This window comes from Jaculus jaculus, chromosome 13 (assembly GCF_020740685.1).
Source record: "Jaculus jaculus isolate mJacJac1 chromosome 13, mJacJac1.mat.Y.cur, whole genome shotgun sequence".
NCBI lineage: Eukaryota > Metazoa > Chordata > Mammalia > Rodentia > Dipodidae > Jaculus > Jaculus jaculus.
The window spans coordinates 46,102,914-46,128,063 of NC_059114.1; the positions used below are offsets into that span (position 1 = coordinate 46,102,914).

A 25,150-nucleotide genomic window follows, 5' to 3' on the forward strand; every position below is an offset into this window, starting at 1 on the left:
AGCCAGATGCACAAGGTGGTACATGCATCTGGAGTACATTTGCAGTGGCTAGAGGCTCTGGTGCACCCATTATCTCTCTCTCTCTCTACCTGCCTCTCTCTCTAAAATAAGTAAATAATAAGTAAAATACTTTTTAAAAGCTTGCAGGGGAGGGACCTATTAGAACAATGCAATAGCACACCCCCAGCTAACATATTTCAGCATGCTCATCTCCATATTCTCTAGATGCATATGGTACTATGAAGGATGAAATGATAAGGTGTGGTGACAGGTTGGTCACTAGCTTGGTATTGTCATGGCAACCAAGAGTTGAATTGAGTATTAATCTCTGCTAAACAAATTATAAAATTCTCATTTATAAACCAGGATGTCACTTGACTGTACTAGCAGATATCACCTGTTTACTTGGAAATGGAAATCCATGATTTGGGGCAGCCCTTCTTAATGATCAATTTTCTGATAAATGAAGGTAATCCAATAACTGAAGCTTTTTAATTTTTTTCTTATTTATTCACTTGAAAGCGGGAGAGAGGGAGGGAGGGAGAGGAGGGAAGGAGAGGGGGAGAGGGAGAGAGAGAGAGAAAGAGAGAGAGGAAACGAGTGTGGGCGTACCAGGGTCTCCAGCTTCTGGAAACAAACTCCAGATGCATGCTCCACCCCGCGTGTCTGGCGTAGGTCCTGGATATTGAACCGGGATCCTTTGGCTTTGCAGGCAAATACCTTAACAGCTAAGCCATCTATCGAATCTTTTAGGATAAAGAGGCTATGCACTAAGGGGCTGTTTTCAAGCATGCCGAAGGACTGAGTCATCTTTCGTCCCTGAACCGTCTACCTGTCACCCAGATTGCAAGACTCACACTTTGCATTTGGGTAGTTTCTCTTGTTCAGTGCTGGAGGCATGTTGACAAATTCTTAACTCAGTTCTATTTTTTAAATCAACCTCCTACTGTCTTTGATCTTGTTATTCATGATACCAGCGTTCATCGTTTTGGGCTTCATCTCATTTTGGGACTGATAATGTGCCCTGTGCACTGGGCAATCTCTGCGGATGAACTCCAGGGCCGTGTTGACCCCAGGCTACGCTTTCCCTCTCCCAGTTCCCCCAGCTCTTAAAAGGGCAGAGGGAGACAAGGAGCAATATTTCCCTTTCTCTTTTTAACTGTTTCTTCAGCCACTTTGTCTCAAACAGAGAAAGCCATCTGGACCATCAGGGCTTTCCAAGCTGTGAGGGTGACCTGCAGGATGAAAAGAGGAGAATTTAGTTTCTAGGGGCTCTTGGCTCCAATTGCTACAGACTGCGAGACAAAGGGAGTGGCTCTTTTAGTCATGAACAACTGTGTTCTCCAAGGTTAAACCTATAAACATTAAATGCCAACTTTATGGTGGTAAATGCCACCAAGTTGGGTTGCTTTTAAAACTACACATAACCCTGGCAAATATCATTCCAGCTCTTTTCTCACACTGTGGTATCCTTTTACTTACTCTATACTTTGACAGAGGAAGAATGGAACAAGCTTCATTTTGATTCATGAATGTTGTTTTTATTCTAAATGCCCCATGTGAAAGGAATGCAAATGGACACAAGATATATGCAAATTCACTTGAATACTCAGAGAAGGCAAATGAGGCTTAGCTCTTAGTTAGATTCCTTGATCAGGCTCCCTGGGCGAGAAGACTAAGGAAAGAGGTGTCTGTAACTGAATTACAGAGAACGTCATGTTTGAGAAGGGAGAGGAAAGATGTTGGCTGCCATACAGCTCCCAGCATTCCAGAACCCGCATATAAAAGTGAGCGCAGCTGCCAAGCCAGTGGAGGCGCGCAATGAAAGACCAGCCTTCAGTGGCACGAGGGTGCCCAGGGCACAGTATGCACACAGAGGGATAAAACAAAATCTCCAATTTTTTTTTCTTCCGCTGGAGGTCTTGACCTCAATCTCCAATCTTTTTTTCTGTTTTTTACATTATTTAAGACCTTTATTAACAGGTGCTTGCAGTTTGTGGACTTTTTCTTTTTTGAAAAAATCAAATTGTAAACTTTTCGTTACAAATTAAAAATGAAGTTCTTAAAAATCTCAACTAGACCAGATCTGAAACAATTTAAAAACCGTTAAAAGTATATTGAGAAAAACCAGGCTTTTTTAAAAAACACGTTCGTCGTTATCAAAAAGACACATCTTTAGGTACGAATAATAAAAACCCCATGCTGCAGCGTCAATGCAGATGGTTCTAGTTTATCTGGTCAATGGGCAAAAAGCAAGCACTTAAGGTCTTCGGCTCCAATCTTTTGTTCATTTCTTATTGCTGGAATTTCATATTCATTTCTTCTTGTTGGATGACTAACCCGGATAATGGTAAAGATGGTAAGCCGGCATTTACTCAGCCTCGTCCTGCGCAGCCTCTGGAGCGGACGAATTTTTCGCTGGTGGATCGGCGGCTTTTGTCTCTTTGCCATCTTGTGGTTTAGGGTTCTCTGGGCGTCTGCGTCAGTAATTGAAGTTGCGGCGGTACGGACATTGAGGTGGCTGCTGACCTTGGGTGTCGTTTCCTTGATTCTCCTTGTCCTCGTCATTGCATCCTCTCTGCGCTGTCTTTGGCGAGGAAGACCCCTGCGGAATCGTGGTCTATAACCTCGATACATCTTCTGTCTCACGGGTGTACTTTGCTCTCCTGCACCCTGGTCGTCAGCACCCTCCATCACTTCTCCCTGTACATGAGGGCCTCCTCATGTGGTCAGGTGGGAGCCTTTGCCCGCGGAAGGGCCGGCTTCGTTGGGCCTGTCCTTCATCAACGCTCTCCGATCCTTCGTTCTTTCCGCACTCTCGCTATGCTGGTAATTCTGCTGATGGAGACCCTACGACGCGGATAGCGTCTACAATGGTTACGGTCTGCTGCATGTTTACTGACATGACCTGGACCTCCACCAGGGCCTGCAGCATTGCCGCCTCCGCACCTTTTCTCCTTCCACATCAGACTCCACGATCTCTCCGTCCCCTACACTGCGAAGGTGCTTCCCGGGGTTACTCTTCTTTATGGCAGTCTGGTGTACAAATACATCTTTCTTGGTGTCATTCCCGTTGATGAAACCGTATCCATTCCTTACGTTGAACCATTTTACTGTTCCCAAAACCTTCGTTGAGATGACCTTCTTATCCCCGCGGGCAGGCACCGCCGACGTAAAGCCGCCACTCCCTGCATCGCTGCCGGCTCCCTGCGCCGCTGCTCACTCCCTGCGCCGCTGCCCGCTCCCTGCGCGTCTGCCCGCTTTCGGCGTCGCTGCCCGCCGTGCCGAGCTTGGCTTCGGCAGCGCTGAGTGCAGAGACCGCGCGCGGCTGCTGGGTCTCCGCTGCGCTGCCCGCTGCAGCTCCTCTCGGGGTGTGATGGTAACTCTCAATCCCCAATCTTTAAACCACTGATTACATCTCCATTCCTCTGTCCCTTCTACGGTCTATGCAATTACTAAATGAAGTGACTAAGGAACAGAATTTGAGGCAAATCAAAAAACAACTTCAGTAACTGAGATGAAAAATGTTAGAATGCACAGTATTAAAAAAAAAATCACAAATAGTGCAAAAATTCCAAGAAGAGCAGAATATTAGCATTTGAAATAAAGAGGAGTTTGTCTGGTATTTTTGTAACCCTGCCTCAGTAGCCTCAGCCTAAACCTGACCCTGGTGGCAAATTTCAGAGCAGGCGTTTAGGAGTACTTTGCCAACTGGCTTGTTAAACTGTTGCATTCAAATATTACTACTTTGGTTACTGAGTTTTTGGTACTTCCTTCAGTATGATGCCTGGTTTACCTTAATCTAGTCCTGGATTTATTTCAGCTTTTCTTTTTAACTGGTATAGTGGCACATCCTTTTAATACAAGTACTTGGGAGGCTGAGGCAGGAGGATGGTCAGCAAGTCAATGTCAGCCTGGGGTTACAGAGTGAGTTCCAGGTAAGCCCAGTCTAGAGTGAGACCCTGCCTCAGGAGAAAAAAAAAAAAGATAAAATAAAAAACTTTTTTGGGGGCAAACCCAACAGACTGGACTTTCTTTATGACAGAGAGCAAGAATGAGAGAGAGAAAGAGAGAGAAAGAAAGAGAGAGAATTGGCGCACCAGGGCCTCCAGCCATTGTAATTAAATTCCAGACACATGCACCACCTTGTGCATGTGTGCGACCTTGTGCATGCGTCACCTTGTGCATCTGGCTTACATGGGATCTGGGGAGTTGAACCTGGGTCCTTAGGCTTCACAGGCAAGCACTTAGCCATCTCTCCAACCCTATAAAACTTTTTTTTAAACTTATGAAGACTCTGCTTGTGAATGAGCCTTTGAACTTGTCTTAATATAGTGAGGGAACTTATTAGATTTTGCAGTTTTTCTCTTCTTTTCTTCTTATGTTTTAGTGTGTGTGTGTGTGATGCATGCATATGTGTATGGGGGTATGCGGCAGGAGGGGGTATGTGGCATATGTGTATGTGGAAGCCAGAGGTCAATGTTAAGTGCCTCCCTCTATTGTTCTCCACCTTATTTATTGAGACAGTTTCCCATTTATCCCAGAGTCCACCAACTCGGGTAGTTAAACTGGCCATTGAGCACTAGAGATGTCCTGTACCCATCTCCCAAGAGCTGGGAGGCAGGCATACACTGGTTATTTACATGGGTTCTAAGGATCTGAGCTCAGGTCTTACATTTGTGTGGCAAGTGCTCTACCAGCTGGGCCAGATCCCCAGCCTGCCCCTTCTCCTTCCTTCCTCCCTATCTTTTATTTTTTTAAAAAATTATTTACTTGCATGTGCACACATGCCAGGATTTCTTGGCGCTGCAAATGAAAGCCCATTGGGATTAAAGTGTTTGACTGGGAAATTGAACCCGAGGCTGGCAGGCTTTGGGCAAGTGTCTGTAGCCATCTTCCCAACCCCTTAATTTTTTTTGAGACAGGGTTTTGCCCTGGCTAATCTAAAATTTGTCATCCTCCTGCCTCAACCTTTCAAGTGCTTCCAGGGATTGTAAGTATAAGCTACACTGACTGGTGAAGAACCTTTTAAATTGCTCGTTTCTGTCTTATTCTTGCTTCCCTTCTCTTGTCTGAGCAGTATCTCTAAATTTTGTTGTCCCAGCCGAATTCTGAACACTTTAGAACTTGTCATCTTCCTTGGCCATCTCAAAAAGGACCTCTGTTTCTGCAGTGATTTTAAACAAGTAGGAGGAAAGATGTGCTCTACTTCTGATAGAGGTTCTAATGTTTAAATGATGACCACGCACAGGGCAGGCTAAGATGGCTGGCTTAGAAATGGACACTGTGGACTTACCAAGGCAGAATATCCCTGGGCTACATTTGATTTCATTTAATAATTCTATGAGCTCAGTATTATGAGCCCCATTTTACAGGTGAGAAAAGCTGAGACCCAGTAAGTCATCTTTCTAAGGTCACTCAGCTGATGAGATGTAGAGCTAGGATTGGAGCCAGGTAGTATGTCGACCTCCAGAGTCCACAGTCTGAACTGCTGCTCTCCACAATTCCTGAGTAGAAACATTCTTTACTTTGACTACTGGGGGCTAGTGTTCTTTACTTTGGGGTGTTTAGTAGCATTTATGTTCTATTCTAGATGAGCATTCCAGTAGAGTAACACCATAAGAATTTCAAAATTATATACACCCAGCAAGGACAAGAGAGTGAAGGAGAGAGAATTTAAATTTTAGAGGTGAATCCAACCCATTTTCTAAATTGGGATATATCCCAGAGCAATCAAGGAAGAAGGGGATGTGCATTTCCTTGCAAGCCAGTATCCATAGAATTGTACTTTATTGGAAACTGAAAGAAAATTTAGGGTTGCTTGTCTACATTTAGTTTTTTTCTTATATATTGATTTGTGAACTCCTCCCCCCACCTTTAGATGCTACTTCACTGTATAGTACTATGAGATTTTTGCCATGTTTTGTTGTTGTTTGAGAAGGATGTCAGCTGATCTTGAATTTACTATGGAGCTGAATATGAGTTTGAACTTCTATCTTCTTGCCTACACCTGTGTGTACTATCATAACTAGTTTTACGCCATGGAATTTTATGAGTGTTTTTCAAACTTGCATTCAAATCTCTTCACCCAACTAAACTGAGCTCCTATGAGGGGTAATGTTAGGTTATCACTATCACAGAATATTATGCTTAAACTGTTCTCCTTAGGACTTATGCAGGGCAGTAGTTACGATGGTGGGCTCTAAGGGTAGACAGACTACCTGCACTCCAATTCTAGTTTTATCCTGCATTAGCTACTGACCTTAGACACATGATCTTATTGAACTGTAAAATGGAATGATAATACTGAGCTCATAGGGATATTGGGAGGATTGAATGAAATAATGCATGCAATTCACTTAGCCCGGTGCCTCAATAGATGTTAGTTATTAGCTTCAGGGCTAGGAAGATAGCTTAGTGGTTAAAGGCACTTGCTTGTAAAGTCTGCTGACCTGGGTTCAGTTCCTCAGTATCGACATAAGGTCAGATGCATGAAGTGGTACACACATCTGGAGTTTATTTGCAGGCCAAGAGGCCATGGCATGATCATATTCTCTCTCTCTCTTTCTCTCTCTTCCCTCTCTATCTCTGCTCAAAAAAAAAAAAATTTAAATAAGTATATCTAAAACTATTAGCTTCAACATAGTCTAGATGTGGTATGGTAAATCTGCATTTGAGGGAGCTATTACAAGAAACAGTGACCACAGACTATAACAGTAAGATCCAAGTAAGCTTCTTTTTACTCCACATGCTTGGGCAGCAGGTCACAGAAAAATCAAGCTGACCTGGAATTCTCCCTGTTGACTAGCTGTCAGAATGCTGGAAAGAGCTATGTTGCAAGCAGCCTTTGGGAGAGAAAAGTCATCAACAGTGTTAAACAGCAGTGAACCCTGCAAGCCTTATTATGGCTGGCCAAGCAGGCCAAATGTGCCAATTGGAGCAATAGTGGCATGTCTGCTTTCTGATTGAACTGGAGGTCCACTCCACAGGACGGAATACATGCCTGGTATTGAAAACCAGCTTAAAAGCCTATGGCTGGAGAGTTCATAAGCCCTAGGGGAGTAAGGACTACTGTTGTCTGGATAACTGAATATATTATGCCCACCAAGCTGCCCTCTAAGCACTTATGTTTGTGCTAATCTATTAATGCTATTTTCATTTTTGGTTAGAGAAGCTTGTCTTTTCAGATGGTGGTGACCACTGTGGTGACACAAAAGTCACCATCGTGCTGAGAAGTGACAGTGGAGTGTTCAGCACTGAGACATCTCTATCACACTCTCCAAGGCTAAGGGACCAATGAGGAGGAGGTGGCAGAAAAATGTAAAAGCCACAGGAAAGGAAAGACTGTTTACAATACTGTCTTCCAGACACAAAGTGGCCATGGTATTCATAACCTCACAGAGGCTGATGTTGTCTACACAAGACCTGAATAATAGGAGGAAAAAAATGATGGCATCAAAATAGAAGATAGACTATTAGGAAAGAAGAAGGTTCAGTGGAGCAAAGTAGGGAGTGGCGGGAAAGGAGGGTAGTGAGAGGGGATTATGATCACAATATATTGTCTATATTGATTGAAGTTGTCAATAAGGTTAATCCCCAAAGAAACAAATAAGCTTCTTTTTTTAAACTGATATTTGGTCAGCATGTGGTTCCAGTTCATTATAAATTTTATTCCATAATAATATATTTAGTATGCTTACAGACCTGAACAACGACTAACTTCTAAGGACAAGGAAGGAGTGACATACTTATAACATAATGGTAAATAGATTTAAGTAAAGTTTGGGTCCCTGTGATGGTTAGTTTCTGGTTGTTAACTTGACAGAATTAGAAATCACCATAGAAACATATTCTTGGGATTAAATTAGTTGAGGAGGGAGCCACACCCTAACTATGGGTAGTATCAACCCATGAGCTGGGTTTCTGGACTATATAAGAAGGAGGAAGCTAGCTGAGCATACAGCAATCCTCTCTGCAGATGCGACAGTGTGATGCTGTTTCTCTGCTCCTGCTCTGCTTTTCTGGCCTTGATAGACTTTCCTTAGAAATTTTAAGGCAAAATGACCCTTTTCTTATTTCGTAAGCTGCTTGTGGTCATGTATTTTGTCCCAGTAACAAAAATGTAACTGATACAATCCCTTTTATAAATATTTATTTATTTATTTGAGAGAGAGGAAGAGGCAGCCATGACAGGGTCTCTACCCACTGCAAACAAATTCCAGATGTGTGTGCCACCTTGTACATCTGGCTTTATTGTGGGTTCTGAAGAATCAAACTTGAGTCCTTAGGCTTTACAGGTAAGTGTCTTAACTGCTGAGCCATCTCTCCAGCCCACAATCCCTTTTTAATTTCTTCTAACAGTCATCAACTACTTTTAAGTTCTTGGTTCTGTTTTCAGATATTAATAGGAAATCACCTTCCTTCCCTGCTAAACTTGCTTTTCTTGTTTCAAATACCAGCTTTAGCACTGGAGCTAAAATCTTATAGAGTGGAGGGGTGGGGGGAGAGACTAATCAAGTAGTTTCTTTTTATTTTGTTTTCCCAGTCTTTTTTCTGGTTAGTACCCAGGCTTTGCTCCATCAAATTTCTTAAGGGGAAAGTCCCAATATCCTTTCAAACATTTTATTTTTCTTTTCATCTTGGCAGAAGTTCACGGGAAAACCAACCAGTCAAGCAAACAAACAAAAAGAACTGTGGCCCTACTTGTGCACATAGCCTGTTCTAGGCAGGGATTTCCTTGGGAGTTGGCTTTGCAGCTAGACACTGAGAAATCCCCTAGATTCTACCACTCCTTTCTGATAATTGCTTAAAATCATTATACATGGTTTTCCCAGAGCAAGACTGGCAAATGACAACCCACCCATCCTGCTGCCTGTGTTTGTTAATAAAGTTTAATGGAACACAGCCATGCCTGCTTACCTATTGCTTATGGCTGCGTTCCTGATACAGTAATTGAGTCATTACAACAGAGACCCCCATGATCCAGAAGCCTGGAATACTTACCCTTTGGTCTTTAAGAAAAAGTGTATGTTCTAGACCAGAGCATCTGTAGTTTTCAGCTTTGTATTAGCTATCTATTGCTGAATAGCAAATTATCCTGAAACTGAGCAGCTTACAATAAATAATGTATTATCTCATAGTATTTATGGCCAAGTATTCTTGAGTGTTTTTCTGGGTAGTTGTTGAACATAAGATTACAGTCAAAGAGTACTGAGTAACATCTCAATCACATCCTCCAAGGCTCCGGGTCTAACGCGGAAGAGGTGGTGGAAAGAATGTAAGAGCCAAAGGAAGGGCAGGACTCCTTACGATGTGCTCCCTCCAGACATAAAATGGCCTGCATATCCATGACCTCACAGTGCCTGACACTACCTACACAAGACCATCATAAGAAGAGGAAAAGATCATGATATCAAAATAAAAGAGAGACTGATTGAGATGGGGAGGGGATATGATGGAAAATGGAATTTCAAAGGAGAAAGTGGGGGAGGGAGGGAGGGTATTACCATGGGATATTTTTTTATAATCATGGAAAATGTTAATAAAAATTGAGGAAAAAAAAAAACAACATTACAGTCAAGATGTTGGCCAAGACACCAATCACTAGAAGACTTGACTGAGGCTAAAGGATCTCCCACCTCCAAGAAGGTTCAGTCTGTGATCCTTAGTGGTAGACCTTAGTGCTTCACTGGAATTGAAGAGATGTCTTGGCTCCTTGCCACAGGAAGCTCTCCATGGGGTACTTGGGGTACTTGAGTGTTCTTATAATATGGTGCAAGGTATCTAAGGGAAGGCAAGGAGAAGACTGTGCTACCTTTTATGAGCTAATTGCAAAAGTCACACACCTCATTTATACCAAATTTTATTTGTTAGAATAAAGTTACCAAAGAGAAAAAGTAAGGTTTACCTACTAAACAAATAGAATTTATGGGCATGTTTATTTATTACTATTATTACTTTTACTAGTTGTGAGGGCTTTTTTTTTTTTTTTAATCTAGTTGATGTACTTTTCTTCTTTTTTTTGAGGCAAGCCCAACATACTTGCCTTTTTTATGGGACAGGGTGAGAACAAGAGAGAGAGAATTGTCATGCTAGGGCCTTCAGCCACTGAAATCAAATTCAAGATGTGTGTGCCCCCTTGTGTACATGTGTGGCCTTGCATGTTTGTATTGCTTTGTGTGTCTGGCTTACATGGGACCTGGAGAGTCAAACATGGTCCTTAAGCTTTGCAGGCAAGCACCTTAATCACTATGCCATCTCTCCAGCCTCAGTTGATGAAGTTTTCTAAGCCTCAATGTATCTACATGTAATCTGTGGATATGAATGTGTTCCTTATAGGTGTTTTATTTTTGAAACAGAGCCTTGTTCATGCTGAGCACATGATCTACAACTGTGCTACATCCCCAAAGAATTTAATATATTCATATATAAAGTATGTTTATCTTGGGATAAGTGTTGAATAATTATAGTAATATTATTAGCATTACAATAATATTACCTATTATTATTAGTTATTATATAGCTTTCATAGTATAGGTCCTATGAGATGCTTAAGTGGGCCTCATTGGTATTAATTTCTAGCCTCAATATGCCTTTTACAATATACTATATACCCTTTTCACCTCTGCTTTTCCAATATGTATGTATGATAGTACCTGGCTCACATCAGGTTCTCAATTAACTTTTCTAAAGAGCAAATTAGGGCTAGGGAAATGCTCGATTAGTAGAGTGCTTGCCTTGAATGTACAAGGACCTGAGTTCAGTTCCCCAGTACTCATGTAAAATGCCTGGTGTCATGGAATGCACCTGTAATCTCAGTCCTGGGGAGGCAGAAATAGGAGGCCTCTAGCCACTGCAAACTCCAGACGCTTGTGCCACCTTGTGCATCTGGCTTACACAGGTCCTGGGAAGTCTAACCTGGGTCCTTAGGCTTTGCAGGCAAGTGCTTTAAGTGCTAAGCTATCTCTCCAGCTCTATTTTTTTCTTTTTTGAGATAAGGTCTCATGTAGTCCAAGCTGGCCTCAAACTTGCTATGATCCTCTTGCCTTCATCTCTCAAGTGCTTGGATTATAGGCATGGACTACCACTCTTAGCTCTAATAAATATTAGAAATAAACTTTGTAGCTGGGCATGGTGACATGCACCTGTAAATATTAGCACCTGGGAAGCTGAAACAGGTGGATCATAAGTCTGAGGTCAACTTGGCCTCCAGAGCAAGATTCTGCTCCAACACAACAAAACAAAAGGGCTGAGGAGATGGCATAATGGTTAAGGGTACTTACGTATAAAGCCTGCTAGTTCAGGTCTGATCCCCAGCACCTACATAAAGCCTGATGCAAAGTGGTATATGCATCTGTGATCCCAAAGTGCCTAGAACAGTGGGGGGGGGTGCAGGGCAGGAAAATCTTAAACTTGGTGGCTAGCTGGTTTGTGTTTGTTTGTTTGCAGTCTGACACTCCTTTTGTAGCAGCAAGAGAGCCTGTCTGGCATGCAGATGGAGCACAGGCATTTTGAAGTTGTCCTTTGACCTTCCCATGCACACCATGGTACATGTACCCATATGCCCACGCAAATAAATAAATTTTATAAAGGAAGAAAAGAAACAAGCTTTCTTATTCTATTAGCTGCTTCCCTTCTTGTCCTCGGAAACTATTCCTGGAATATATTTCTTTCTATGCATGTGGGCTGGAAAGATGACTCCAGTGCTTGCTTACAAAGCCAGATTGCCTTGGTTCAACTCCCTAGTACCAATTTAAAGCCAGACATACAAACTGATGCATGCATCTGGAGTTCATTTGCAGTGGCAAGACACCCTGCTATGCCTGTTTCTTCTCATTCTCTCTGCTTGGAAATAAATAAGTAATATTTTTAAAAAACATACGTAAGTTGTCCTCTGACCTTACCATGCACCCATACACTCACACAAATAAATAAAAATTAAAAGAGGAAGGAAAGAAATGTTTTGTGATCCTAATAACTACTTCTCTCCCTATCCTAGGAAACTTTTCCTGGACTATATTTCTTCCTATTATAGAAAGCATATCAATATTATAATATCATTATAAAAACTAGAGTAAAAGTTCATTCACTTGGATTCTAGAAATGCATAAAATTTATAATAAAAATCAGTCAGATTGTGCTGAAACTTCTGTCATTGGATATATTGTTTTTTTTCATTTATTTATTTATTTATTTATTTTTCTTTATTTTAAAAAAATTTTTATTAGCATTTTCCATAATTATAAAAAAAATCCCACGGAAATTCCCTCCCTCCTTTCCCCTTTAAAAATGGATATATTGGTTTTAAAAGATAGTGATATCAGGGGCTAGAGAGATGCCTTAGTGGTTAAGGTACTTGCCTGTGAAGCCTAAGGACCCATGTCCAACTCTTCAGGTCCCACACAGACCAGATGCACAAAGTGATGTAAGTGTGCAAAGTCACACATGCACACAAGGTGGCACATCCATCTTTATTTCCATTGCAGTGGTTGGAGGCCCTGACATGCCAATTCTCCCCGCCCCCGTTTGCTCTAGCTCCCACTCTCGCTTTCTTGCATAAAAAACAAACAGAAAAGATGGGGACATTGGGCTGGAGTGGTTGTTTTGTGGTTAAGGCACTTGCCTGCAAAGCCAAAGGACCCAGGTTTGATTCTCCAGTACTCACATAAGGCCAGATGCACAAAGTAGCATATGCATCTGGAGTTCATCTGCAGTGGCTAGAGACCCTGGTATGATCATTCTCTGTCTCTCCATCTCTCGCTGCTTACAAATAAATAAATAAGATTTAAAAAAATAAAAAAGATAGTAATACCATTGAACAAACAAATGGTGCCATGTAAGTCATATAAGTTAACTATAAGCAGTTAGACACTTTATCATATTTATTCATATATTCAGCCTGGATTTAGCACAACAAACCTGAAATTATTCAGCAACGAGGTTCTTGTTTACATGACATTAAATAACAATTGAATTTATTCCTAAGGAAATACTATCCCGCTTTTTAGAAAGGTTCAAAGTGAGCAATTAAAAATAATTTTCAGAAGAAAGGTACATCAGCTATTTTAAATACCAAAAGGAAGTAGAAGAGAATTACAGACTAGAAAACATCCCTAGAATTGACATGAGAGGTTTTCTTGGTGACATAGAGGTTAATTTTGGTAGGGTGGTAGGACTGGAAGCAACATTTCAGGGGTACATGGCAAGACTAAGGTAGCAAGGAAAAGGGGCCTTCTAGAATACGTTCATTCCAGTACTTGGCAGGGAAATGAAAAATAAAAAGGACAATAATGACAGGGGAAGGACGATAAGTACAAGTAAAGCTTTTCTAAAAAGTGTGAAGATTTGGCTTGTCTAAAGGCAGAGACTATACTAGAAAGGAATAGGAAGAAATGGTATTAAAAGGCTGAATAGTGGGTTTGAGAGATGGCTAAGTGGTTAAGGCACTTGCCTGCCAAGCCTAACCACCAGGGTTCAATTCCCCAGGACCCACATAAAACCAGATGTGCAAAAAATGGCGCATGCATCTGGAGATTGTTTGCCATGGCTAGAGGTTCTGGTGCACCCATTCTCTCTTTCTCTGTCTCTCTCCTCTCAGTCTTTCTCTCCTTGCAAATCAATAAATGAAATATTTACCAAAATAAAAAAAATTAAAGGCTGCATAGGGGCTGAGTGAGTAAGAACACTTGGTGTGCAAGCATTAGACAGAAATAGAAGGCTTGTTGAGACTCTCTGGTTAGCCAGTCTGACTGAAAAATGGAGAGAGCTTCAGTGAGAGACTGTCTCAGAGAAATAGGGCAGAAGAGAGACAGAGGGTACCTGGCGCCCTCCTCTGTACACACAGTGTACGCACAGCACAGACTGTGGCACACATGCAATGCTCAGTAGAAACATGTTTTTAATTGGTCTTTTACAAATATAAGCCTTTAGCTTTTTAAAAAACATTTTAAGGGGGGCAGGAAAGATAGCTTAGCAATTAAGATACTTGCCTGCAAAACCTAATGACCGGGATTCAATTTTCCATTAGCCATGTAAAGCCAGATGCACAAAGGGCAAATGAATCTGGAGTTTGTTTGCAGTGGCTGGAAGCCCTAGCATTCCCATTCTCTCTGTCTTCTCTCTATCTCTCTCTGCTTGCAGATAAATAAAATATTTTTAAAATTAAAAATTATTAAATTAAGAGGCAGATTGAGAGAGGAAGAGAATGGGTGCTCCAGGGCCTCTAGCCACTGCAAACAAACTCTAGGCATATGCACCATCTTGTGTGTCTGGCTTTATGTGGGTACTGGGGAATTGAACCTGCATCCTCAGGTTTTGCAGGCAAACACCTTAACTGCTGAGCCATCTCTCCAGCCTCCAATATAAATAATTTTTTATTTATTTTCAAAGAGAGGGAGAGAGAGAATGTGCATGAGCATTCTAGGGTCTCTAAGCCACTGCAAACAAATTCCAGATGCATGCACCACTTTGTAAATCTGGCTTATGTGGGTACTGGAGAGTGGAAATGGGGTTGTTAGGCTTGTGCAAGTAAGCACCTTAACCACTGAGCAATCTCTACAGCCCACTCATTTGCTTTTTGAAAGACTCCAAGAAAATGAAAAGATCACATGGGAAAGAAACATTCTCAAGTCACAACCTAGTAAGGTATTTAATCTGAACAAGTAAAGGCAGCAATACGAGAACAAACATCCCAGTCATGAAAAAATGGCCAAAAGATTCAAACAGATAATTCACAAAATAAGATAAATAAAAAGGATATGAAAAAACATTAAACATCATTATTCAATGCAAATAAAACAATGAAGAAATGCTACCACATACCTATTAGAATAGCCCAAATTAAATAAAGAGACAATACGCATTGTTGATGGGGATATAGAACACCTGGTGGAAATGCAAAGTGGCACAGCCACTTTGGTGAACAGATCAGCATTTTAAAAATAAAGTTAAACATAATTTTACCCTATGATCTAAAAATTCTAATCAAGAAATGATAATCTATGCCCACAACAAAAACTTCAATGAGCTATTGGTAACAGCTTTGTATAATAGTCCCCCAAATGGAAACATGCCAAATATACATCAACTGGGAAAACAAACTGTGGTATGTCTATGCAATGAAATACTATTCAGCAATAAAAAGGGAGAAGCTACTGGTATATGCAACATTAATGACTCAAAAGCATTATGCTGCCAGGCCTGGTGGTACACACCAAGCTGCAGGGAGACACAGAAGAATCACTATCACTGTACACGGTCATCTTGGGTTACATAACAAGACTTTGTCACAAAGAAAAAAAGTACTATGCTCTGTGAGAATAAAAAGCAGATGAGGGCTGGAGGAATGGCTTAGCAGTTAAGGTGTTTGCCTGCAAAGCCAAAAGACCCTGGTTTGATTACCCAGGATCCACGTTAGCCAGATGCGCAAGGGGTGCATGTGTCTGGAGTTCTTTTGCAGTGGCTGGAGGCCCTGGCATGCCCATTCTTTCTTTCTGTCTCTCTTTCCCCCCTCTTTAACTATCAAATAACTAAGTAAATAGATAAAAATAAAATATTTTTTAAAAGCAGATGAAAAGACTCCATTTATCTGACATTCAAAAAACAGAATATCGGGCTGGAGAGATGGCTTAGCGGTTAAGCGCTTGCCTGTGAAGCCTAAGGACCCCGGTTCAAGGCTCGGTTCCCCAGGTCCCACGTTAGCCAGATGCACAAGGGGGCGCACGCGTCTGGAGTTCGTTTGCAGAGGCTGGAAGCCCTGGCGCGCCCATTCTCTCTCTCTCCCTCTATCTGTCTTTCTCTCTGTGTCTGTCACTCTCAAATAAATAAATAAAAAATTAGAAAAAAACCTTTAGAAAATAGAAGATAATATAAAAAAAAAAAAAAACAAAAACAAAAACAAAAACAAAACAGAATAGCTACCAAGACAGAAATCCAATCTATATTTGTCAGGAGTTGAAAGTGGAAATGAATGAATACAAAGAGGTAAAAGGCAACTTTATAGGATGATAGAAATCATGTATATCTCTTTTCATTTGAGGCAGGGTGTCACTCTAGCCCAGGCTGACCTGAAATTTACTATGTAGCCCAGGCTGGCCTTGAAGTCCTGGTGATCTTTCTACCTCGGCTTCCCAAATGCTGGGATTAAAAGCATACACCACCACACCTAGGAAAATCATGTATATCTTAAGTTAGAGGTCAACGAACCTCACATCTTACAACAGTGAATTTTACTATAAGTAAACTATACCTCAACCAACAAGAAAAGTAATTAACTACATAAAGAATATTATTTTGGCATAAGTAGAGAATACCAGACCAAGCATGTTTTCTTGCCTTAAAATTTTTGCATACATGCTAACTCTAACAGAAGTGTAACCATCTTTTATTTGTTTTGTTTTGTTTTCAAGGTGGGGTCTCTGGTCCAGGCTGACCTGGAATTCACTATGTAGCCTCAGGGTGACCTTGAACTCACTGCTTGATCCTCCTACCTCTACTCCCCGAGTGCTGGGGCGCCACCATGTCCAGCTCAGAAGTGTCTCCTTTTTCCTGAATCATTCTTCCCTCTCCTGTGAGTGTCAGTCAAACGTCATTTCCCCCTAAGTAATTTTCCTGTCTCTGCAGGCTGCCTAAGCCCCATGGGGCAGCCATGACACCTATCTTAGTTAATTATTGCACCTCCTGAATTTATCACAGAAGGAGGACTAGTATTATTTTTAATTTTTTGTTCATTTTTATTCATTTGAGAGTGACAGAGAAAAAAAGAGGTGTGTGGGGGAGAGAGAGAGAGAATGGGTACACCAGAGCCTCCAGCCACTGCAAACGAACTCCAGACGCAAGCGCCCCCTTGTGCATGTGGCTTAAGTAGGTCCTGGGGAATTGAGTCTCGAACCAGGGTCTTTAGACTTCACAGGCAAGCACTTAACCACTAAGCCATCTCTCCAGCCTGAGGACTAATATTCTTAAACACATGGGGAGAAAGCAGAAGCTTTGGAATGGTTCAATGGGAAGTTGACTATAGAGCTGATAAAAATATCCCCCAAACTACCTCTTCAGTCTTGACTATGAGCTTGGGTTCTACCACCGTAATTCTGATCCTATGTGTAGTATCTTCACATTAATGTGCCACTGTTGCTTTTGCCTTAATATTTCTAAACAGTTTTCCTCTTCAATTTCATTCTAGTGAATTTCTTTCCTTACTCATTCTATTTCTGTTAGGGAGTATCTTACTATACTGTAAGTGTTCTTACAGTTTTCCAAAGGAGAAATCTTGGTATTACATTGAGTTTTTCCTTGTATTTGCTCTTCTTATCTCATTTGACATTAAATTTGATAGTTCTTTTCTCTCTTTCTCTTTTTTTTTTCTTTTTGAAACAAGGTTTCAATGTAACACAGGCTGGCCTTAGGCTCACTATGTAGCTGAGGATGACCTTGAACTCCTAATCCTCTCCTTTCTCCTGAGTGATGGGTTTATAGGCATGTACCCCCACAGCCAGTTTATGTGTGGCTGGGGATTGAACCCAGGCTCTCATGCATGCTGTGCAAGCATACTAACTGAAGTACATCTCCAGCCCAGGTCCTTCTTTTCAAATGTTCCATTCACATTCGCTTTTCCATTCCCACTATTGTTCTCACCAGGCAAATCTGGCCAGAGAGGCAGGCACTAGACAAGGAAAGATACATTCAGATATGAAGTTTAAAAAAAAAAAGACATTTCTTAGGAAAGATTGCATTTAATCTGAGAAGAAAAAGAGCCAGCCAGCAATGAGGCAGCGAGAGGTCATACTGAGTTGAAGGGGAGACTTGCCTGGGAGACATAGCCTGTTCAAGGAACTGAAGGGCCGCTGTTGCTGCTGGGGAGCAGTGGGCCACGGGGCAACACAATTAGAGATAGAACACCAGAGGGGCCACTTGTGACCAGTGGCTAGGGATTGATATCATTCTTTCCAATGTGAAGCCACTAATGGATTTAAAGAAGGGTATCGAAAAATGTAAGGAGTGATGACACTGAAGCTGCCAAACATGTGAGCCTGTCTGCGGAAGCACTGACAGTAACATTAGCAATGCTATTAGTGCCCAAATTGAGAGGGTGTTAAGACTAAAATACTAGATAACAATAGTGAGCTAGAGGCCTTAGCAGTTAAGGACCCAGGTTCAATTCCCCAGGACCCACATAAGCCAGATGTACAAGGTGGCACATGCATCTGGAGTTCACTTGCAGGACTGGAGGCCCTGGAGTGCCCATTCTCTATCTGCTTCTTTCTCTCTCTCTCTCCCCTCTCTCAAATAAGTAAAATAAAATAACCATTAAAAAATAATTCACTAGGGAGAGGGAGGGCAAGACAGAATCTCACTATGTAGGCCAGGCTGGCCTTAAACTTGAGATCCTTCTGTTTCAGCCTCCCTGGTGCTGGGATCATAGGCAAATGCCACCCACCATCCACCTGGGAATTATGTATAAAATGTAAGAGAAGGGCTGGGGACATAGTTTAGCAGTTAAAGGTACTTGCTTGCAAAGCCTTCTGGCTTGGATTCCATTCTCCAGTACCCATACAAAGTCAGATGCACAAAGTGGTGCATGTATCTGAAGTTCGTCTGCAGTGGCTGGAGGTCCTGGTACTCCCATTCATGCCCACACTCTCTCTCTCCCCCCTCTCAAAACAAAAAACAAAAAAAGTGTAAGAGTAGTTTGAGCTATTGTAAGGCTGAGGCAGGAAGATAACTTGAGTCCAGGAGTCTAAGACAGACGGAACACCAGAGTGAGATCCCATGGCAAAAAACAAACAAACAAAAAAGGATAATAAAGCTAAAATGATAAAAACAAAAGGCTTTAAACCTTTATAAATACCTCAGTAAAGGTTTTGGTCAATCATAGTGGCCATGATTTTAAGGCTTACTTGAACTACATGGTGCCAGGATAGTCAGGATTACATAGAAAGACCCTGTCTCAAAAAATAAAAATAAGGTGTGGTATGGTGGTATACACCTTTGATCCCAGCACTCGGGAGGCAGAAGTAGGTGGATTGCCATGAGTTCAAGTCCACCCTGAGACAATATAGTGCATTCCAGGTCAGCCTGGGCTAGAGTAAGACTCTACCTCGAAAACTCAAGAATAAATAAATAAATAATCAAGATCACAATCAAACAAAAAACTCAAACAAACTCTTGCCTTAGTCTACTTTCTGGTACTGTTATAGAATACTTTAGATCAAGTAACTTATAATAACCACTATAAGTTTACTGGGCTGGGATCTGGCAAAGGCCTTCATGCTGTGGAAGGATAAGAGAGAAATGGGAGAGACTAAGTGGCTTTTATAACAACCCGCTGTCGTGGTCCTGTGACCGAATCCTCCGCCAACACTATTACCTGGGGGACTACGTTTTCAACACATGAACTTTGGGGGACACATTCAGATCATAGCAGCTCCAAACCTTTACAAGTATCCCAGTAAAGATAAAGAAAGAGGAATAGCTGGCCTGGTGGAGCACGCCTTTAATCTCAGCACTCAGGAGGCAGAGGTAGGAGGATCACTGTGAGCTCAAGGCCAGTGTGAGACTACATAGTGAATTCCAGGTCAGCCTGGGCTACAGCGAGACCTACCTTAAAAAACCAAAATAAATAAATAAATAAATAAATACAACTAACTCAAACAAAAGTAGTGGGGCATATAACATTGTAAATAAAAAGGTAAGACAATTGTTGAAATAAGTCCAAATATGTTAGTAATTTCAATGTCTAAGTAGATTGAATTTGTGAGTTTAATTCATAACTTCTCAAATTAGAAACTAATTCAGCTATACACTAGTATCCATAGGCATCACTAAAACATAAAGGTACAGAAAATTAGAGAGTAAATGAATGGAAAAATACACGTTGAACAAATATAATCCAGTAGAATGCTGGGGTAGCATCAAGTGAATAACAGGGCTGAAGAAATGGTTTAGCAGTTAAAGCATTTGCCAGGAAAGCCTAAGGACTGGTTCAATTCCCCAGGACCCACATAAGCCAGATGCACAAAGGGGCGCATGCATCTGGAGTTCATTTGCAGTGGCTGGAGGCCCTGGCATACCCATTCTCTTTCTCTCTATCTGCCTCGTTCCTTCTCTCTCTTTCTCTCAAATAAATAAATAAAAACATTTTTTTAAAAAGTAAGTAATAAAGGAATGATTTGTCAAAGAGATATAGCCACTCTGAATATGTAACTTGTAATACTCCTTTACTATATGTAAAGCAAAACTGTCATTGATAGACTTGCAGAAAATTTACAAGTCCACAACTATAGTGGGGATATTTATATTTATTTTTGATATTTTTCTTTACCATGTTTCCTACAGGGACATAAAAAGTAAGTTATGAAGGACATAGAAGATATGAAAAATGGTTAACAAACTTGATTATAGTCAGAATCCTTCGCCTAACAGTACATGATTTTCATTTATTTATTTTTTTGGTAAATTTTATTTTTTAATATTTATTTGAGAGAGAGAGAGAGAAAGAGGCAGAGAGAGGGGAGAGAGAATGGGCATGCCAGGTCCTCCAGCCACTGCAAACAAACTCCACACTCATGTGCCCTCTTATGCATCTGGCTTATGTAGGTCCTGGGGAACTAACCAAGGTCCTTTGGCTTTGAAGGCAAGCGCCTTAACCGCTAAGCCATCTCTCCAGCCCCTCTTTTTAATTTTTTTCCCCCATTGCTTTCGCTTAAAACTAGGGCCTTACACACACTAGGCAAGCACTCTACCACTGAGCTAGCTATTCCCAGCTCTACATGTTCTTTTTAAGTACACATGGAAAACTTGCAAAATTCAGCTACAAAGCCCTTCTTTCTTTTTAAAAAAATAATAAATGAAAATTTATTTGAGAGAGAGAGGGAGAGAGTGGCCTCTAGCTACTGCAAATGAACTTCATACGTATGTGCCACTTTGTAAAGCTGGCTTTATGTGGGAACTGGGGAATCAAAACCCCGTCCTTCAACTTTGCAGGCAAGCACCTTAACTGCTGAGTCATCTCTCCAGCCCACCTCAAAGCCATTTTTAAGAACTACCATATAGAGCACAGCCTTCTTTTTTTGAAACCATAATGTAACAAAACAATAAACCAACAATACAGTCCTACAAGACTTTACCATAAGGTGACCCTTAGTTTCTGTCCTAAGGAATTGAGTGGATGGTATTAGTGTGGCTCACTGAGAGGGTAAGCGTTGCAGTCAGGTTGGCATTGCTGGCAGAAATCACCCAACCCAGAGCAGTGGGGGGAAAAGGTTTTTTTTTTTGGCTTACAGGCTCCGGAGGGAAGCTCCATGATGGCAGGGAAAACGATGGTATGAGCAGAGGGTGGACATCACTCCCTGGCCAACATCAGGCAGACAACAACAGGAGAGTGTGCCAAACGCTGGCAAGGGGAAGCTAGCTGTAACACTCATAAGCCCGCCCCCAACAATACACTGTCTCCAGGAGGCTTTAATTCCCAAATCGCCATCAGCTGGGAACCTAGCATTCAGAACACCTTTATGGGGGACAACTGGACCAAACCACAGTAAGGAATGAAAAAGGAAAAGATCTTCTAAGCCGAGTAGAAAATGGGGTCAGAAGATACATCAGACCAGAAAAAAAGTCTGGTCACCCAGCACCAAGTGAAGTGTTGGGGTAGAAATATCTCAACCAAGTCACCAAGCATACAGCTAGTATGTCTACGGTGACCACACTTCTCTTCCAGTGGTTTTTTGTAGATTTTTGGATTTTGTAAAAATGAGTTTGAAAATCACGATTTAAATTACCGATTAATTGGTCATGTCGCCACCTCGTGGTACATTGTGGAATAGCAACCGTTGTATAAAATGAATTCCCAACCATGATTGTTTAAAGAAAGCAAAGGTGGCTGTTCTGGTGACACAGGCTTGTAATTCCGCACTCGGGAGGCTTGACGAGTGAGAGGTCAACATGGGCTACATAATAAGGTCTTATGTCAAAAAATTCAAGAAAGGGCAGGCATGGTGGTGCATGCCTTTAATCCTGCCACTCAGGAGGCGGAGGTAGGAGGATTGCTGTGAGTTCGAGGCCATCCTGAGACTACATAGTGAATTCCAGGGCTAGAGTGAAACCCTACCTCGAAAACCTTTTAGTCTGTTTGCTTTTTAAAAATACTTATTCATTTATTTATTTTTATTTTTAATGAGAGAAAGAGACAGAACAAAAGAGAGAGGAAGAGTATGAGCATACCAGAGTGTCCTGCCACTACAGATGAACTCAAGATGCATACGCCACTTTGTGCATATGGTTTTACGTGGGAACTGGGGAATTGAACCCTAGTCATCAGGCTTTGTAAAATGTTTTTAACTGCTGAGCCATCTCTACCACCCCTGCTTTTTGTTTTGTTTTGTTTTTGTAAATATTTATTTATTTATTTATAAGCAGAGAGAGGGAAGGAGGGAGGGAGAGAAACAGAGAGAGAGAGAGAGAGAGAGAGAGAGAGAGAGAGAGAATGGGTGTGCCAGGGCCTCTAGTCATAGTAATCGATTTCCAGATGCATGTGCCAATTTGTGCATCTGGCTTTAACGTGGGTACTGGGAAATCAAACCTGGGTACTGGGGAAATCAAACCTGGGTCATTAGGCTTTATAGGCAAATACCTTAACTGCCGAGTCATCTCTCCAGCTCAGTTTCTTTCTTTTTTTCTAATATTTCATTTATTTATTTATTTTGAGTGAGAGAGAGAGGGAGGAAGGGAGAGAGGCAGGCAGATATATAGAGAGAATAGGTACACTGGGACCTCCAGCCAGTGCAAATGAACTCTAGATGCACATACCCCCTTGTGCACCTGACTTACGTGGATATTGGTAATCGGATCTGGGTCCTTAGGCTTCACAGGCAAGTGCCTTAAATACTAAGCCATCTCTCCCTGCCCAGTTTCTTTGTTTTTGAATCAGGCGTCTCTTGTAACCCTGGCTAACAGCGAACTCACAGTATGGCTGTCTTTGAACTTCTGACTCTTCTGTTTCCACCTCCCAAGTGTTAGGAAGGACTGTAAGCATGGGCCACCATGCCACTAGGATGAGGCATTCTAAGATGATCTGAATATGCCATTCCTCACTAAAAGTTTCCCTTAGGTTTAGCATTTAGTGATGGCTTTTTTTTTTTTTTTGGTTTTTCGAGGTAGGGTCTCACTCTGGAATTCACTATGTAGTCTCAGGGTGGCCTTGAACTCACGGCAATCCTCCTACCTCTGCCTCCCGAGTGCTGGGATTAAAGGCGTGCGCCACCACGCCCGGCTAGTGATGGCTTTTGATCTGAACTTTACCATGACAGTTGCAAGTGACTTCCCAGCTCTAGCCCACTGTCTACTGTCCCTTGCGGGGCTACACTGTGGCTTTCATGGGCCACAGGCACATTTGCCTTCATGGGCAAAAAAGGTTTTAGAATTATGTTTTATGACCACATTAGTATGAATACAAATATAACCCCAGGATACGTTTATTGCTATTACACTTATTTTTTCTCACGTTTCATTTATTTTTTTTAAAGCTAAGGTCTCGCTCGAGCCTAGGTTGACCTGGAATTCACTATGTACTCTCAGGCTGGTCTGAAACTCATAGTGATCTTTCTACCTCTGCCTTCCAAGTGCTAGGATTAAAGGGGTGTGCCACCATGCCTGGTTCATTAAAAAAAAAAAAAAAAAAAAAAAAAAACATTTTTTTTTAATTTGCATGGTGGGAGAGAGAAAGAGAGAGAGAGAGAGGGAGAGAATGTGCATGCCGGGACCTCTTGCCACTGCAAAAGGATTCTAGATACATGCTTCACTTTGTGTATCTGGCTTTACGTGGACACCAGAGAATTGAACTAGGGCTGTCAGCTTTGCAAGCACGTGCCTTTAACTACTGAGCCATCTCTCTATCCCTCTCATTTCTTTAAAAAAAATTATAATACAAACATTTTCATAGACCCCTTAAAAGTATCAGACCCTGCTGGGAATGGTAGCTCACACCTATAATCCCAGAACTCAGTTGGTAGAGGCAGGAGATCATAAGTTTAAGGTAATGCTGGAGTACATAGTGAGATTGAGACCAACCTGGAATAGGATGCCTTGAGTCAAAAAAAAAAAAAAAAAAAAAAAGCAAACAAAAACTGTATCAGATATTGTTGCTTTAGCCTTTGGACATCCAAGCAGAGATCTCTATTATTTGTCTGCCATCTGTCCACGTGTGAATCTTTGTATCATCCACCATATTCTCTGTCATTGATATGGTCTCATGAATTGCTACTTTTTCAATTGTTTATACTTCATTACTATATTTACTTAGTTTAGTGTTCAAATGACCCAGATTTAGCTTAAAGCGTATAATTAAAGCTTGACTCCATGTCCTTGCAATGTGTTTCCATATTTTCTTTAGTTCTTCCTTCGTTTTTGGCACAAGCAAGGTGTCCTGTGCTTTTGTGTACTTATTCTGCCCAGCCCTGAGATTGGCCATTTCTTTAAAAAATATATAATTTATTATTTTAGAGTGGTTTTTAAGTATTTAGATTAAATTAATTTAGTTCAAATTAACTTAAAGTTAAATATTAGGAGTAATATTTAATTTAAATATGTAAAAAGGAATACATATTTATTTTATTTGAGAAAGAGAGAGAGAACGTATATGCCAGGAACTTCTGCCACTGCAAACAAATTCCAGATGTATGCACCACTTTGTGCCTCTGGCTTTAGGCTTTGCAAGCAAGCACCTTTAACTGCTGAGCCATCTCTCCAGCCCAACTGGCCATTTCTTTTTCTTTCTTTCTTTCTTTCTTTTTTTTTTTTTACCATAGTCATTCATTCCACTTTAATTTGTTTTAAAATTGTGATAAATACATGTAACATAAATATCACATTTAACATTTCTTTTTCTTTTTTGTTTCTTTTTATTTATTTATTTGACAGTGACAGACAGAGAGAGAAAGAGGTAGATAGGGAGAGAGAGAATGGGCACTCCAGGGCCTCCAGTCACTGCAAGTGAATTCCAGATGCGTGTGCCCCCTTGTGGTACTTAGGCTTCACAGGCAGGCACTTAACCACTAAGCCATCTCTCTCTCCAGCCCTCTTTTTTTTTGGGGGGGGGTATGGTCTCACTCTAGCCCATGCTGACCTGGCATTCACTACGTAGTCTCAAGATGCAACTGGC

The 25,150-nt window shown here is 41.4% G+C and overlaps 1 pseudogene; it reads right to left on the minus strand.

Annotated features, from left to right (window-relative positions):
* Window positions 1–2,371: 2,371 nt before the first annotated feature.
* The window catches only part of LOC101597461, a 28,037-nt pseudogene continuing 5,258 nt past the window's right edge, over window positions 2,372–25,150 (minus strand).